This window comes from Helianthus annuus, chromosome 10, assembly GCF_002127325.2.
Source record: "Helianthus annuus cultivar XRQ/B chromosome 10, HanXRQr2.0-SUNRISE, whole genome shotgun sequence".
NCBI classification, from domain to species: Eukaryota; Viridiplantae; Streptophyta; class Magnoliopsida; order Asterales; family Asteraceae; genus Helianthus; species Helianthus annuus.
The window spans coordinates 28,857,766-28,870,156 of record NC_035442.2 but is presented as its reverse complement, the minus strand read 5'-3'; the positions used below and the strand labels follow the sequence as shown (position 1 = coordinate 28,870,156).

Below are 12,391 nucleotides of genomic sequence, written 5' to 3'. Positions count from 1 at the left end.
CAGGTTAAACACTTGGATACGTATTCGGCTATATCCTTTTTTATTCCTATCCACCAGAAATTATTTCTTAAATCTTGGTACATCTTATTGTTTCCTGGGTGCATAGTATACCTAGATTTATGAGCTTCTTCTAAAATCTTATTCCTTAATTCTCTTTGCTTAGGTACCCAAATTCGTTTCTTATGGAATTTCCAAATTCCATCATTTCCTTGTTCTAATTCTTTTAGGTAACCTTTCATTCCTTCAGCATCGTCTTGGATTGCTGTTTTCTGGACTTCTTTAATTTGTGCCATTAAATCTACTTGTAGATTTAACCTCAGAGCACGGACTCGTTTATGTTTCTCATGGTACTTACGACTTAAGGCATCTGCAACTACATTTGCCTTTCCTTCGTGATATTGGATATCACAGTCGTAATCGCTTAGCATTTCCATCCATCTTCTTTGCCTCATGTTTAATTCTTTTTGCCCAAATATATATCTTAAACTTTTATGATCGGTATAGACAGTAAACTTACTTCCATACAGATAATGTCTCCATATCTTAAGGGCAAAGATTATGGCTCCTAATTCTAGATCATGAGTCGTATAATTTTCTTCGTGCTTTTTCAATTGTCTAGAGGCATACGCAATTACCTTCTTGCGTTGCATTAACACACATCCATAGCCTAATTTTGAAGCATCACAGTATACCTCAAAATCTTCTGTTCCTTCGGGTAAAGCTAAGATTGGTGCATTCGTCAACCTATGCTTTAAAATCTTAAAGGCTTCTTCTTGTCTAGATCCCCATTCAAACTTAGCAGTTTTACAGGTTAACTTAGTTAATGGTACGACTATCTTAGAAAAATCTTTGATAAATCGTCTATAGTATCCAGCTAAGCCTAGAAAACTTCTTATCTCCATTGCTGTTTGTGGAACTTTCCATTTCGTAATTGCTTCTATCTTAGCAGGATCTACATGGATACCTTCGTGATTTACCACATGACCTAAGAATTGTACTTCTTGTAGCCAAAATTCACATTTCGAGAATTTGGCATAAAGCCTTTCGTTTCTTAACAAAGTTAAGAGAACATGTAAATGCTCACAATGTTCTTTTTGGCTTTTGGAGTAAATAAGTATATCGTCGATAAAAACGATTACAAATTTATCCAAATATGGTTTACAGATTCGATTCATCATGTCCATGAATGCTGCTGGGGCATTCGTTAATCCAAAGGGCATGACTGTAAACTCATAATGACCATACCTAGTTCTGAAAGCAGTTTTAAGTATGTCCTCTTCTTGTACTTTCAACTGATGATATCCAGATCTTAAATCTATCTTAGAGAAATACCTAGCTCCTTGCAATTGATCAAAAAGATCACCAATCCTAGGTAGTGGGTATCGATTCTTAATCGTAACCTTATTCAATTCTCTATAATCGATACACATTCTCATCGATCCATCTTTCTTTTTCACAAACAGTACCGGTGCACCCCAAGGGGATGAACTAGGTTGTATGAATCCTTTGCTTAATAATTCATCTAATTGCTTTTTCAATTCTAGCATTTCGGTAGGTGCTAATCTATATGGTGCTTTAGCTATTGGTGCAGTACCTGGAATTAAATGAATTCTAAACTCTACTTCCCTATCAGGTGGTAATCCAGGTAATTCTTCTGGAAAAACGTCTGGGTATTCTGACACTACCGGGATATCCTGAAGTTCCTTATCCTTAGTGTTAATGATTACTGAAATCATATACACCATTTCCTGTTTTCTTGAATAACTAGCCAACTTCATTACTGAGATGAATTTTAGTGGCTTTCGAGGTCTATCTCCAGTAATTAAAATTACTTCTCCTGTAGGGGTTTGAATTTCTACTGCATTTTTGTCACATAGGATTCGTGCATGGTTGGCTACTAACCAATCCATTCCTAATACTACATCGAATCCTGCTAAATTCATTGGTAACAAATTTGCAGAAAACTTATGGCCTAATAATTCTATTTTTCCTCCTTGCCAGATTTTATCTATGTTCACAGAATTTCCTTCTGCGGTTTCTACTGTGAAGATTTGCCTGAGAGTGGTTAATGGTAACTTAAGATCTTGGCAAAATAAAGTATTTATAAAACTTTGGTTCGCACCAGAGTCAAATAATACTTTTGCAAATACGTTGTGGACTAAGAACGTACCAGCTATCACATCTGGAATGAGTTCGGCCTCTTGAGTGGTCAGCTGAAATGCTCGTGCATTTCTCTTGGTTGTTCCTTCAGCTGGTTTGGTTTGGTTAACTACAGGTTTAGCTAACTTAGGACATTCAGATTGAAAGTGTCCCCTCTCTCTGCAATTATAACAAACTTTTGTTTTCTTCCTGCAGTCTTCTTCCCGATGTCCTTTCATTTTGCAAAAATTGCAAACCATATTGCATTGTCCATAATGCTTCTTTTTGCAAATTTTGCAGAAAGGAGATGATGAGGATTGTCCGGTTCCTCTCTTCTTGGCATTACCCACACGAAATCCTTGGGTAATCTTGTGAGCTAATTCCTTCTTGCGATCTTCCTCTCTTGTGCGTACCAATTCATCTGTTAGGGTATTAGCTAATTCTACAGCATCGTCAATAGTACGAGGTCTCGCAGCTTTAACGATGTTTCGGATTTCACTAATTAACCCCCAGATGTAACGAGAGATAAGTACCGGTTCTGGCGAAGCCAGTGATGGCACTACCCTTGCGTATTCAAAGAATGTCGAAGTATAGCCCCGGCAATCTACACCTAACATACGATGACTTAGGAACTTGTTTGCCATTTGTTCCTTCTCGTATTCGGGACAGAATTTTCTTTCTACCAAACTCTTAAATTCTTCCCAACCCATTGCATAGGCTATCCTTCTCCCTTTTGCCTGGAGGACCGTGTTCCACCATTCGAGTGCTCCTTCTTTGAACAGATTTGATGCATACATCACCTGGTCTCCATCGGCACATTTGCTTATTGCAATTACTGCCTCGGTTTTCTCTAACCAACGCAGTGTTGCAGTTGCCCCTTCGTTACCTGCAAATTCAGCGGGTTTGCAAGCAAGAAATTCTTTGTAAGTGCAACCAGGCGTTGCAGCTTTCATTCTTTTAGGGAGTGGGGCCTGCTGCGGATCATGATCGTCATGATTACCGCCTCCATTTATGCTGTTATTGCCGTTATCTTCTGGAATACGTTTACTAGGAATTAATTGTGGTTCGGCAGGTTTTCGAACAGCAGCTACAATTTCTGGAATAGCATGAGCTATCCCTTGGGCGATAAAATGCTCGATATCTTGTCGAGTTATATATTGATCTTCCTGTTCTTGCTCAGATTGATTTTCTTCATTAATTGGTTCATTGTTAGCATTTTCCATCTGCTAATTGGTAAAATTATTAGTGTCTAACTTATCAATGACAAAATTCACATAGATACACATAGATTATCACAATATACAAGTATTACCAAAATTGTCGATTTCTCGACTTTTACTTTGTTAGTATATTGTATATGCATCCATACACACCGTATCTTACAGAGTTTTATTGCCCATTTTACAGAATTTTAAGTTACTATCATATAATACGGCTTTCTGTGGTTTAACTGACTGTTCTAGTAACGATGCTCCCTCTCATCGTACTTCCAAGTTAGATGCTCTCCCATTTCCCTGATCCTATTACCTGTACCTATCAGTTCTTCACCGAACTGACGGAGTTCAGCTAGGTTTTCATTACTCATGGGAGGATTTGGGAGTGGTTCTGGGTCAAATTGTGGAAGGAAACTATAAGGACTGTTAACTATATTTTGGAATTGCCAGTCATTAGTCCACCATTCCTCCATTTGGCCTAACGGTCTGGTATGAACTAATGGGTCTGGAATAGCTGGTCCTAGGTTTAGTGGGAATTGAACTGTAGCCGGGTAAGAAAAGAGATTATCGTTGATGGGCTCTAAAACATCACAGTTCTCCAATAGGCGATCTATTTCGTCCTGGAACGTGATTTCCTCAGACTGTTTAGAGCTTTCGCCAATCTCTATTCCCTTTTGCTTCAGATCTATTCCTATTTCTTTTTCAGGTGATTTCGAACCTTCTCCAGTTTCTATTTCCTTTCCCTTGTTCATGATCACAGGATTTTCTATTTTAGGGAGTTTCCTAGTGGCAGTTTTCCTACGGCGCACTTTCCTCCACCCTACATATCTTCTCTTTTTTTTTAGGTTTGGCTTTTTCCAGCGGTGGGGCTTGGAATTCCACAGGTTCTTCTATGTCAGCAATGTAACCAGTAAAGTCGTGAGAGACTTCGATAGGCACTGGATATAAGTTGAGATTCTGGAATGTTTCCGACATCTCATTCATGCTGCATAGCATATATGTAAAATGCAATGTTAAAACTTTGGAACAAAGTTTAACAAACAAAATACTGAAGTTTTATTGCATACTAATTTATACAAAGAACAACAGAAATAAACACACTTAGGACTTTATTTATTTACGGGATTGTGATTTCTCTTACTAGACCCAACTTATCGGATATTTAGAGATTAGCATTTTCTGCTACAGTAGCTAGCATATAGAGATTTGCCCATTTCCCGTCTATTTTATCTTCCCAAGGTGTACTATTACCCAACTCTTGGACTTCGGGGTTAAACCTAACTCTCTTGGTTCGGGGTTTCTTTGTCTCCTGACTCTTTTTAAGTATCGAATCCCTTTTCTCTGGGGAAAGTGGATTCTCATAGTTTGCCTTGCGGACAAAGATTCCTTCTTCTAAATTTACTGGATTTTTAGAAGAAGATGCCACATCTAGTTTGTGGTAGATAGCAGACAACTTTTGCTTACCCATACTGTAACTAAAAATAGCCAGTTAATAAAACAAATAATCATAGAATAACAATTAGTAAAATTAAGCACTGTGGTCCAAAATGCTTAATTTAGGCTTAATCAGTGGCTCGATCAGTGGCTCAATTTAATTATTAGCTCTGATACCACCTTCGCTGTCACGGCTCCCCAACCCACCCTGGACGGAGTCGGGGGACCGCGAGACAGTTCCCGTGGTATTTAATTAATGCGGCAGCGGAAGTCTTTTTATAACAGGATCTTTTATCCGTGAAATATGCTCGTTTAATATATTACACAAAGTTTAAGGGATAAATCCCATAATTTACAATACGTTGATTTCACACAGAAATCTTTATTTTTCAAAACACGTTTATTCATTTATTTACACTGAGCCACTTCTCTGAGCTTGATAGTGCTTTACTGCACTTTTCCTGGATCACACAGATCACCTGAAACATGTTTGAAAAAGGTTTTGTCAGCGGAAAATACTGAGTGAATCATTCTGTTTTCTAAAACGACTCGTTAGTTATAATTTACAGTATTAAGAGCGATTACAATGTTTCTATCAACCAATTATCAAGAATGGGTATTTGTCACTCGATTCATTTCTGTGACTGTGGTCATACCACTATTGGGTCCCGTTGCCCAAATAGTGACGGTGTACTCACACAGAGTAGAAATAACTCACATAGAGTAATATTCACTCACATAGAGTGATAATAACAGTAATGTGCACAATACCCCACATACCAGCTGTAATTTGGTGATTACAAAGACTTAATCCCTGTAATTATAACCTTGAAAATAATTTGAGGTATTGTAATACTTACTCACAAACTGTGAGAAAACAGTTTAAAAAGAAGAATGACTCACTTTGCAGATTAACGAGCAATAGATATAAGCCTACTGATTAGCCTTGCTTAAACCTAATTTAACACAATGCACACACACAGGTTAGTAACTAATACAGCAGTTACGTCAATTCACGAGATTAAACCTTCACAACGATTAATCAGTGCAATACTCGATAATTCAATCGGATTCACAACGAATAACAGAGCATAGTCCGAATTCGAACAGCACTCTAATATTCAAGTCGAAATCACGACGAATAATCAAAGTACAAGCTCAATTGAGCAGCACCCGGACTATCGTTGGATAGTTATAATCGATCGGACGTTGAATCGTAATAGCGATCGAGTTATTACCCTGATTGCGGCAGCGTTTCGATAATCGTGTGTGTTTGTGAACTGTTTTGCTTATAACTCGACGTATATTATGAATTTTAACGTCGTTCAAGTGCCAGATTTCAAGTCCCAACCCCTGCTATTTATACTGAAATTTTGACACCGTCGCGTAGCGCGAGGGGGTACCCCTTTAGGCGTCGCGCTACGCGAGTGACCACCCTACTTTCATAGACTAGGTTTTTGCGTGTGTAGGCTTGCTGAGTCGTTAGATTTTTAAAATTCTATTTCGACAGAGAGTTATGATGATAATCGTAACTAGGGTTTTGCCCCCCCTGAGTTTTAGGGGCCCTGATCCTGATTCCGATTATTCTGGAAATTTTAGGTTTAGTGCAGAATTACTTGGGTTTCTTAATTAGGGTTTCCTTACTAGCTAATTATCATCCTAATTATGGATTTTAGTGGCAGTTGTTACACATAGCATAAAGTTTCAAGTTGATTAACATAGCATAAAAGTTTAAACGTCTCGTATAGCATAATCATGAATTCCACATAGCATAACATGAATAAACGAAAGCATCGTAAATTTAGTTTGTTCACGAGGGATTATTATAGTTTGTGATTGCGATAACGTGCGAAATGTTTAAAACGACATTTTGAAATGAACGAACGTTCTAGTATAAAATCACATATAAATTGAGATACATAAAAGAGAGGCTCAATAAAACATTGGATTGTTTCGGGTAGAGAAACGTCGACTATTCCAAAGTGGGTCGAAAGTTCTTTCGATGTAGAGATATTGTGCTTTGGCCTATAAGTAAGATACTCTCGTCGAGAAGCGATTAACGGTATCTTACCCTTCCGGTTACTACACATCTCTAAATGATCGAAACATTCAGGACTTTGGCGAGAATAAAAATCGAGGAATGGGACTTAATCGACAAGATGCGGGTTTCACCCCTAACTTGACGATTTCGTACCCTAAATGTGGTTGGTACTCGTCGGCCAAAATAAAATTTTGACACTTTAACGAGGGTCCACTAGAGTTGAAATGGAAATTACCATTAAGTTGTGGATGTCACTACTAGCTTAATGGTGAAATTTCGTGCAAAATAGATTAAAGGTAGAATGAGAGTCGTTTACCAAATTGTGGGTTTCACGCCTATTTTGGTAAATTCTTCTCGTTGGTGTTACAAGAGCATAAAAATAGCATAAGTGTATTCGTGTTAGCCTTAGGAAAGGCACATAAATTTAATCGAAAGTATAGCTAGGAAGCATGCATGGTAGAGTACAAAAGTTTTAAACAACATATAAGAGGCAAAATTCTTAGAACTATAGATTAGGGCAAAAGCATGGCAATTTTCCTAATTCCCTATAGTTATGGCTCTGATACCAATCTGTCACACCCCAACCGATGGCGGAAACATCGGGATGAGACGAAGTGTGTATAGATTGCTAGAGAAGTCATAACACTATGTGACAATATTTAATTAAATTCAAATTTCATTGCAATACTAAATTGTCATACAAGATTCAAAAAAAATAACAACAATGTTTCATAGCATAACATAACAAACAAAAGATAGATTTATCTAGGTGTGTATCTAGTCCACCCTAAATCTTGTTTCGTCTTGAGTATCATCTCAATAATTAACCTGCAACATGTATTAAAATAGAGTTCAATGCAAAAGCAAAGGCGAGTATACAAGTTTGACTACATAGCATAATAGAATAAAACTCATATCCAACATGTTACTAAGTGAATAAATTTACTAGCAATGCAATTTTTGGCGTACAATATGATCAAACCCATGAATACAACGCATAAAAATAGCCTAATCCCAATCGTTCAGCGGGGTGGTAATGTTTAACTTAACAATACCCAATTAGAATAGCGGGCGGGGCGTTAATCCTATAGCGCTATAATTGTTAAGGTGGGCTAGCAAAGTTAATGAGCATATAACGTTCCAAATCCTTCATAAAGCATACAAGCATAGCAAATATTCATAATAGTTTCATGTCACGTTCATAGATAGAGTATGTTTTGTTTAAGCATAAAAGTTGTTTTGAATAGGTATACATGTTGCATCCCAAAGTGTAAAGGGGAAAAAGGGATCGAGTATACTCACGGTTTACAAGTCGTGACTTGAAGTTCCGAGAGCAAGTTGGTGGATGGATTAGTTTGGAGCACCTTGTCCTTCTACACGGGAAAGCAAAGGTGTGTGAGTTTGGGGAAATCGGAAGATTATAGATTCGGAGTTTAAAATGTATAAAAATAACATAAGTGAAAATAATCATCTTGTACACATAACTCTTGTTCTTGACACTATTAAACTCAAAAGAGTTGGTATGATTTCATGGATTCAAGGATCCATTAGAGTCGTAACAAGGGCATGGTCATAGATGATGTAACATATTCTTAACAAGTAACTATTAAGTTATCATCAAGTTTAGTTACTTAGGCATATACGTATAGGTAGATTACAAGTCTTAAGATTCAAGCATGAGGTAGGAGATTAATGTCTCCATTTAGGTACCTCTTTGTGACATAGAGTTCATACATGAGGTAGGAAGAACGAGCTTCCATTTAGGCACCTCTATTGTTCACCACTACACTTGTTGTTATAAACAACAAGGAGGATCATGAACATACAAGTATTAAGGTAATAACAACAACTAATCTATAGAAAAACATCAAGTAATGAGTGGATTCTTATGAAGGATAGCCTAGGCTAAACCAACCATTACATATACATCAAGTTTCACACTTGAACACTACTTGTGGGTAAAACCCTAATTAAAACAGAAAGTTTGTGAGGTTTTAACCTCTGATTTAAGTGTCTCAACCATGTTTTTAAGCTTAACCAACCATAAGAGAGGTTGTAAGCATTAGGACATTGGTGTGAGATGTGTTAGACACAAGTTGGATAAGAAATAACAAGTTGTTGAATAATAATAAACAAAACAGAAAGTTTTAGTCCATTTTAGGGCAAATCCAAGCATGATTCTTCCAAGGAAAAACCAAGGATTCAAACCCAAGAACATAACAAAGCATTAGAAAGAAGAACCAAGTAGTTTGGTTAAGAAATGAGCATGTTACACTCACTTTTGTGAAGATACAATAATCTGTCCAAAACTCAGATTTACTGCAGATTGAGAGTGAATTTGTGAAGATTAGAGAGTTGTGAAAGTGTCAAATGGGTTGGAGAAGGTGAGTATTTATAATGGAAGAGTTAGAAGGTGATTGGAGGTGATTAGAGGTGGATTAATGGTGATTGGGTGAGGTTGGAGAGTTGGATTTCGTGCACAACAGCTCAAGAAACACACCTTCTGCCGAAACAAGGGGCTCGCATGACGCCAAGCCCCCTCGCGTCACGCGGCGGGTATGGTTTCCAGATCTTTCGTTTTGTTACACTTAGGCCCCTGAAGTTTATATTTAATCCCTTTTGGTGCTAACTTGAGAGTTTAGGGACTTGTTTTGATATAAAAGCATAGTATAAGGTGTAGTTAAGCTTGATGATCTTAACCAAAGTGTGTTTAAGCGTATAAATGTCATAACCAAGTATCGTTCCCGTTCAAAACACGTTCAATGCATAAGTTTAGATTAATTACAAGTTTCGCACATAGTTTCCAAGAATAACGATTAAACATCGATTGATTCACCAAATCGAACATACGAGCATACATAGAATGCGTATAACATAAATGTAACAAAATTCAAGCTTCATTAATGATCCAAGTCTCGGTTTGATAATGATTACAACGAAAGAAACGATTACAAGAATACAAGGTTTCCAAAACTAGAAATACGAACAAAACTTTCTATAAATGGGAAAGTACAAAAGAGTCGGGCGTTACATATGTGATCTGATGTGCGATTATATAATATGTAGTTTTGATTAATGATGTACGTTTATATCCAAGTCAAAACCGCTAGGCTCTATGGTCTCTCAAATCGGCCCCACCAAGAAGTCACATGACCGATGATGTTGTTTATGATGTAAGCTATGTTTAATAATATCAAATGAAAGTGTGGGGAATTGGTATATCAATGGTTTTAGTTGGTCCAATATAATTGAAGTAGTGGCCATATGAGATATAATAGTGTTGGTAATCATAATGAACTGTTGACCTGGAATTAGAATGGCGGCCATGTGGGGTGAAACCAAACAATGTAATTGTTTTAAGTAGGTTGTCAGTAGCATTGCATGAACAATAAATGGGAAATGATGCTTTGTGTAATGATTGTAAACTAGGTGTATTTGTTTAATAATATGCATAAGTCATCTAGGGGATAGGTTTGATGATTTCTGAATATGAATTGCATATGAATTGACAGAATGAATTAAGGTGTGTATGCACATGCCATCCATTATAATTGATTTCAATATGTTATGGTGGGAATCAAAAACATGGATGTACTAAATGTCTAAATATCAATACTGAATTGAGTACATGTGGGACTGATGATCTCATGATGTTGTAGAAATTAGTTCAAGTTAGATTGAAGTCATGTGAATTGTCAGGTTAAATCGGCTGTAACATGGTTGGGGAAATAAATATGGGTTCGCACATAAGGGACAACCCACCAACACAAAAGTGGATCTGAACACTTGGGCTTGAGTTAAAGAATACTCATTATGGGTTGTGGTGTACGGTTGGTTCGCATTGGACTTGGAAGCAATGTGTAACCGCCTAGTTAATGGGTTGGTCGGGCTGACTGCGAACCAAACCGAACTTGGGTCGACCCCTTTTTGCATTGGGCCAGTCCAGCTTGTAGACACTAAGAGTTTTCATATATTAGTTACACATTTGAATTAGTTGTTTGTGTATTCATGAAACATGTTAACTCGGGGCTATGCGTTGACGGAAATAGTAACTACGTGTCACACACGAGACTTAATTAACTGCGTACTGATAATGTGGATGCGTATAACTATATGTTCTTTGGTGTGCTATTTGTCTAGTGTGAACGAAAGACACATGGTTGATGTGCTAACATGTGATCCCAAACAGTTATGTAAACTCGATGTGCGATGAATGATATGACACACTTAAATGAGTGTTGAAAATCTGAATCTAAGTTATGAATCACTTCATGCGCTCTGAATGATTAATACGTGTTATGGAATTTTATGCATAGCGTGCAATGTGTTGATTATAAGTGTGCGGAAACTAATTGTTAATGGTAACAATACTAGGACTTGGGCGACTAACTGGGAATAAGTAATTAATCCTACCGAGCAAATCAAAGGTGAGTTCACTACATTCGAGCATGCGTCCCAGTGGTTGGGGACAGTCACTGGGTATCCCGTGGAGGGATAAGTCTTTTGGGTAAAACCGGGTATATTGGTTAATATTCTCACCTATCATTCTTGTAAGTCCCTTATATTGTTACCTGGAGGGTAACGGGTATTAGTTGGTAGCGCTACTTAGGTTTGGCACCCTCACACCGCTCCTAGAGAGGAGGGATGTGAACTAATGACCCAGTCGGGCCCAGTACTGGATAGGAGTAGGTGGGAAAGGGCAGTCATGTACTTCAGGAGCCGTCTTGTTCGGAATTGAGATATTAACAATATTACTTGCATTGGTTATTGAACTGTTTTACATTCAACTGGTAACAAACGTTTTCTTAAACTGTGGACTCGCCAGCTTTGTCTGATACACTTGTTACATGCTCGCAGGTCGTTAGGGGATGGAAACAGGAGCTTGCTGGCTGGAGGACAGGAGTGGTCATGGTCACATTGATGGGCTCATTTGTTAAACACTTATTTATCATGTTGATTAGTATTACTTTATGATACAATAATGCTTCCGCTGAACTTATGGTTTTGGATAACTTATGATTGGGATTTCAGTATAATTAAACAATGGAACTTCATTTTAAACTTGTGATTCAATGTAATTGGTGGCTCATTGCTAGTCTTCACACGCCTAACAGGGACACTCCCTGGGTGGTAATTTGAGGGTGTGACAGTCATTGTTGTTGAACGGATTTTGAGCTCCACTTGCTTCGTGGTTTGTACATTCTCTCTTGAAGTGTCCTTTTTTCCCTACAATGAAAACAAGTAACTTTAGATTTATCAAAACCTAAAGTAGAAACATTTGCATCACGGAAATCATCTCTTCTCGTAATTTGTTTAAACTTTTCAGCTCTTCTCAACACACTTGCCATACACCACTTTATATCCATCAACTCCATTTCCTCAGCATCAATCTGATCGTAACCCTCTTTAGTCAGCATTGGATTCCCGATCCTTCCTGCAACTAAACTCCCATATGACTCTAAAACAGTCCAAAGACATGTGACTTTTTGTAACTTCTTCTGAGTAATTCTGATCATTTTCAAGATTTAATGCTATGTTGCATTGAAGAACTTTCCCACTCTTT

General features: G+C 37.6%; 1 long non-coding RNA gene across 2 annotated transcripts in view; it reads left to right on the top strand.

Annotated features, from left to right (window-relative positions):
* Window positions 1–11,864, top strand: part of LOC118482927 — a 32,791-nt gene extending 20,927 nt beyond the window's left edge. For both annotated transcript variants that reach the window (XR_004869247.1, XR_004869246.1), the window contains exon 4: window positions 11,686–11,864. This is a non-coding gene — a long non-coding RNA (uncharacterized LOC118482927). The remainder of the gene's footprint in view (window positions 1–11,685) is intronic.
* The last annotated feature ends 527 nt before the right edge of the window (window positions 11,865–12,391 follow it).